The sequence below is a fragment of the Pongo pygmaeus genome, chromosome 3 (genome assembly GCF_028885625.2).
Source record: "Pongo pygmaeus isolate AG05252 chromosome 3, NHGRI_mPonPyg2-v2.0_pri, whole genome shotgun sequence".
Lineage (NCBI taxonomy): Eukaryota > Metazoa > Chordata > Mammalia > Primates > Hominidae > Pongo > Pongo pygmaeus.
This window is the reverse complement of record NC_072376.2, coordinates 68,749,313-68,755,209: the sequence shown is the minus strand read 5'-3', so window position 1 is coordinate 68,755,209 and position 5,897 is coordinate 68,749,313. Positions and strand designations below refer to the sequence as shown.

The window sequence follows — 5,897 nt, the reverse complement described above, 5'->3', positions numbered from 1 at the left end:
TCGAGACCAGCCTGATCAACATGGTGGAACCCCGTTTCTACTAAAAATACAAAAATTAGCTGGGCATGGTGGCATGTGCCTGTAATCCCAGCTACTCAGGAGGCTGAGGCAGGAGAATCACTTGAACCTGGGAGGCAGAGGTTGCAGTGAGCCAAGATCACACCACTGCACTCCAGCCTGGTCGACAGAGCGAGACTGCGTCTCAAAAAAAAAAAAAAAAATGGGTGACAAAGTAAAAGTAATAATATGAGGTGTTTCATTTATCACACAGAAAATAACTTGTTAAATTATAATACCTGTGTGGGCGAAGGTGCAGTGAAATGGCCATTTTCTTGTAGTATTAGTGGTATTTAAAATGTATATAAGCCTTCCAGGATAAAGCTTGGAAATTTTTTTTAAATCATACAGACAGTGACTCATTATACTGTCTCCTCCAACTCCTGGCCTCAAGCAATCCTCCCACCTCAGCCTCCCAAAGTGCTGGAATTACAGGCTGACAGCCACCATGCCTGAAAGCTTTGCAATTTACATCAAGGGTAATAAGAATGCTCATGCCCTGTGACTCACAGTAATCTCACTTCTGGAAATTTCATCTTTGGATATAATTCAACCTAAACAAAAGGTCATATGCACAAACACAGTGAAAATCTGGGAGTAATTTTTTTCTTTTTTTAAAAAATATGGAATGCTTCACAAATTTGCATGTCATTCTTTCACAGAGGCCATGCCAATCTCTCTATTGTTCCAACTTAAGTATGTGTGCTACTGAGGCAAGCATGAGTAATTTAAGATAGAGTGGTTAAGTGAAATAAGGAAGAATTATGGAGAATTTAAAAATCTATGCTATTTATAGGCACCTAGTAACAGCTCAGTAAATATTAGCTGCTATTATTATTTTTATGGTAATTTCACTCAATTAAAAATTGTCATTAAAAATTACCATTGTCATGGAACATAATGTCTCCTACAGTATAAATTGTAAAAACAGATACAATTAGTCCCTTGGTATATGGGGGGATTAGTTCCAGCTCTCCCATTTCTGTGTATACCAAAATCCACACATACTCAAGTTTTCGAAGTCAGTCCTGTGGAATCCACATATAACACAAATGGGAAAATTAGTGAGGTGTGGTGACAAGCACCTGTAGTCCCAGCTACTTGTGAGGCTGAGGCAGGAGGATTGCTTGAGCCCAGGAGGTTGAGGCTGCAGTGAGCCATAATTGCACCACCGCACTCCAGTCTGGGCAACAGAGTGAGACAGAAGGTTGACTTTTTAATAGAATTTTTCTGTTCACTTGAAGATATGGTCAGGATTGTGGCATATGAAAATTCTTCATAAAATAACTATCTAATTCAATTAATGCTGGAATTGGGAACAGCAGAAGTGTCATCTCAGAGCTACTCACAATGAAAGGTGATGTCTGGGGCTCAGGTGTGTTGAGGTCCCCATGCCTGGACTATGGGTGCTGAGTGCGATTTACTTGTCCATCATTTTCTATATTCCAGCACTGGGAAACTAGGGTTTATCCATCTTGATAAGATGTCATTTAAATTCCACTTCACAAGAACCACAAATGGAAGAAAGGTCATGAAACCACAGGACAGTACTTGTTCTCAAGGGAATCTTCAGCTTAGGTGGCTCTGTAAAAGAGAAATTACATTGTTGAAAAATCGTTGCAGGTCAGGTGAGGTGGCTCATACCTATAATCCCAGCCCACTGGGAGACTAAGGCAGGAGGATCCCGTGAGGCCAGGAGTTCAAGACCAGCCTGAGCAACACAGTGAAACCTCATCTCTACAAAAAATTAGAAAATGAACTGGGTGCGGTAAAACATTCGTATAGTCCCAGCTACTCTGGAGGCTGAAATAGGAGGATCGCTTGAGCCCAGGAAGTGGAAGCTGCAGTGAGCTCTGATCTCACCACTGCACTTCAGCCTGGGTGACACAGTGAGACCCTGTCTCAAGACAGACACACAAACACACACACACACACACACACACACACACACACACACACACACACCCCTAATCTCAGTCTGTCCAGCCTTGACTAATCAAAAGGGCCTTCTGGGTTACAGAAGATGTACGCTCTTTTGTAGGACAGGGAGAAACCAGCAAGCTTGTTCACAGACTTTTCCTCATCCTCTGCTTAGTTTTCCAAGAACCCTCACAGTGGAAATGGAGTCTCTGGGAAAACGACCTAAATCTTTGGGTTACCAGGGGAGAAATATGCCTCCTTTGTCAATTAATAAATGGAACACCTGCCTTAAAATCCAGGGAGTTCTGCTAGAATGAATCACTCCCTAAGACCCTGACCTATGCATGGAACATGAAAAACTGAAGTTTAACTGGGCACGGTGGATCACACCTGTAATCCCAACACTTTGGGAGGCTGAGGCAGGCGGATCACCTGAGGTCAAAAGTTCTAGACCAGCCTGGCCGACATGGTGAAACCCCATCTCTACTAAAAATACAAAAATTAGTTGAGCATGGTGGTGGACGCCTGTAATCCCAGCTACTTGGGAGGCTGAGGCAGGAAAATCGCTTGAACCTAGAAGGTGGAGGTTGCAGTTACTTCTAGAAGAATTTCCATTAGCCCTTTGAAATCCTTCAACATTCATGAAGGCCAAAGAGTTTTCACCTAATTTAATCTGATGGGTATGTGACCAAAGTCTTTCTAGGGAATACAGACTCCCAAACCGTTCAGCTGGGAAGTGAGGAGAGAATTTATTACTCAAAATCAAAGAGAAATGAAAAGAGGCCAACATAGAATTGTCATTATTCTTTCTTGGCGGGGAATGGATTCCAGAGTCATTCTGTGACCTTTACATGACCTCCTTATTAGCATCTAAAAGCTTCCAGTGTAGGATGCAGCCAGCTAGGTTCTCTTCTAATGTAATAAAATTTGCTTCAGAAAATCTTATGCAGAGCCATCTCCAGGCTCCAGAAATAATAGGCTATAAATTACTGGATCTCCCATTTGATATAATGAAGTATAAGCACGGTCCTGAATGACTCCTCTACATACTGCTCTGGGTGGCTTGAAGTGAATTTGATACAAGAACTGGAGCGAGCGCAAAGCAGAGCTACATCTAGGATTAATGTGCTTGGGCCCAGCTCTTCACTACTCACCTATGAGTCCAGTTCCAGAACCCAAGTAGAGGGTGGGGAAACAAGGCTCCGGACTTTTTTCCCTAATGTCTGCATCTCTTTCACATTTCTTACCTCCTTGCAAAGAAACTAAACAGGCTCAACTGAAATAACTAAATGATTACACCCTATACAGAGAATCTCCAAAGACTGACAAAACATCATTCAAGACTGTTACACAGACAACCTTGAGGATGACTTGATGTACCAATACCATATTTGGGATCATTCCAAATTCCCATCAAGGATCTGCCTATATCAACACAGGAGCCAAGGACCAACCATTCAAATGGGCCCTGCTGCCAAGCCTTTTTTTTTTTTTTACAATGCCATCTCTTCATGTTGTTCCATTTAACAAAACTGTAGCCCTTCATCTATCCTTAAGTCCCTTGGCCAATGGTATAGAGCCAGAGTATGCTACTCCCTAGCAGGAAATCAACAGGATGACCTACTAAATACCATTCAGAAGATGCTAAGACCCATGAATTGCAACAAGAAAGAAAAGACAGAGAATTAGTCAGATAGGTACATGCTGTGCCAAAAATGCACTACAGCCCCCACCCAATTCTGCCTAATCCTAGCTGGGCTGACACCAACCTGATGAGACAGGCCTATAAGATCTCAAACTAAAACAGAAACTCCTGAACTGGGTTCTTTCGAACCCAGGAAGCAGCAGTAAATCATTAAAGAACAGATAAGTTCTTAAGGTGAGGGAGAGTTTCAGATAAATAGAATGCTGGTAGAACACAGGGCCCAAAGGAGCAAAAGTTAACCTAAGCCCAGGTAGAACCTTGTTTACTAGAGTATTAGGCATGGGTTGGGGCAACTATTCTAACCAGAGAAACTGGCTTCAGTGAGGGCAAGTTGGCAATCCAAGGTATAGCATGCATAGGGCTTGCAAAATTCAGGGTGACTGAAGCAAAAGCTTCAGAACCAGAAAGACCACATCTGGGGGTAGAGCACAAAACTCTCAAGAGATGAATCTTTGTAAGAGTGAGGCAGAACTATATAGCAGTTTTAGGAGACCTGTTGGTGCCCAGCAAGAGCTCCAAATGGGCTATATGCAGGGATGCAGGCTGTAGTCTCAGGAGAGGAGGTTCACAAAAGTCATTCAGTCCAAGACCTCAAACTGTGTTCTTTACTAAAAGGAATCAAGGTTCCCTAGAGAAATGGCTGACTCCATGTATGGTGCAGTATATTGATCCTGGAACATCTTTTTTGCCAGAAAGCAAGGAAGCCATCAAAGTCCAACAGGATCACATCAAAAAGACATGAAAGTCAACTTGAAGAGATAATTATTAACCTAGATGAGACAATGTAAGCATCCAAAACAATAAAGACTGCAATGGCCTGAAATACATCAAATGCAAACAATAATCTATGAGTTCATAATGGTATTCAGAAAAAAAACTACTGGTCATTAGAGGGAAGGTTACTAGGTCACTAACTCACTACTCTGAAAAGTGACTTAAGGTGAGAGGTAGGGTGGAGAATTAGTCATTTATTCAGTTTTTCCTGTACAAACATAAATTTTTAGGGAGATTGAAGCAGATGAAACAAATCTGGAAAAATGGAGGTAACTGCTTAATCTGCGGGTTGGGTGCATGGAGGTTCAACATATTTCTTTTGTGTGTATTTGAACCCCCTACAAAAAAAGCACATGATAGAATGTGAGCCAAGCAGCTTAGGGTTTAGGCAAGGCTTCTGCCTACAAGAGACACTAAGATATGAGGGGTAGTTTTAGCCCTGATGGGCTGAGCCAACTGGAGGTATATACGGAGGTGCTAAATTGCAGTGGTATCATGTTGCCCAGCACTTGATCAAATCCTAGATCCTAGGTCTCCTTGGTAGCATGCTTCCTAGGTAGTGGATCTGAGGCTATCTATAGAACTTCCTTTGCAGTCATAATTCGCTCAGAAACTACAAAAGTGCTTGCTCTTGAAAATGGAGTCTGTCTTTGTCCATTTCATGCTTCTATAAAAGAATACCACAGACTGCATAATTTATAAAAAGGAAAAAAGGAAGGAAGACGGGAAGGAGGGAAGGAAAGGAAGGAAGAGAAGGAAGGAAAGGAAGGAAGGGAAAGAAGGAAAGAGGGAAGGAGGAAAGGAGGGAGGGAGAGAGAGAGGGAGGGAGGGGAAGGGAAGAAAAGGGAGGAGAAGGGAAAGGAGGAAGAAAAGGAAAGGAAAGGAATAAATTTTATTTCTTAACAGTTCTGGATGTTAGGAAGTCCAAGGTTGAGGGGCCTGCATCTGGTAAGGGTCTTCTTGCTGCATCATCCCACTACAGAAGGCAGAAGGAAAAGAGAGTGCAAGAAAGCAAGAGGGTAAAAGGGGCTGAATTCTGTTTTATAATGCGCCCACTCTGTGATTCCTAATCTATTACCACAATAAAAACATTAACTCATTCATAAAGGCTATTTTATTAGGCCCCACACCCCAACTGTTGCATTGAGGATTGAGTTTCCAGCACATAAACTTTGGGGGACACATTTAAACCATAGCAGAGCACTTAATTCAACCAAGAGGAGCTGGGAAAATCAAAGGCATGAGAAAGACAGCAAAAGCTAGCAGACAGAAATGCACAGGTTAAGGGAAAAAGTCACAATGAATCCTGTAGTGCAGGCTACTTTATCAAAAGCACCTAAAAAAGATCTCATTAACTCCCCCAGCTCACCTCCAACCACATCTAAAGAGCCACACACAGCACCACCAAAGACAGCACAATGAGAACAGCATTCTCCTCAAC

General features: G+C 42.3%; 1 non-coding gene across 1 annotated transcript; it reads right to left on the bottom strand.

The window, feature by feature from the left end:
• Positions 1 to 674: 674 nt before the first annotated feature.
• LOC134739543 (U6 spliceosomal RNA) lies at positions 675 to 778 on the bottom strand. The gene has a single exon (XR_010126322.1). It is a non-coding gene; the product is annotated as a U6 spliceosomal RNA (small nuclear RNA).
• Positions 779 to 5,897: the final 5,119 nt, after the last annotated feature.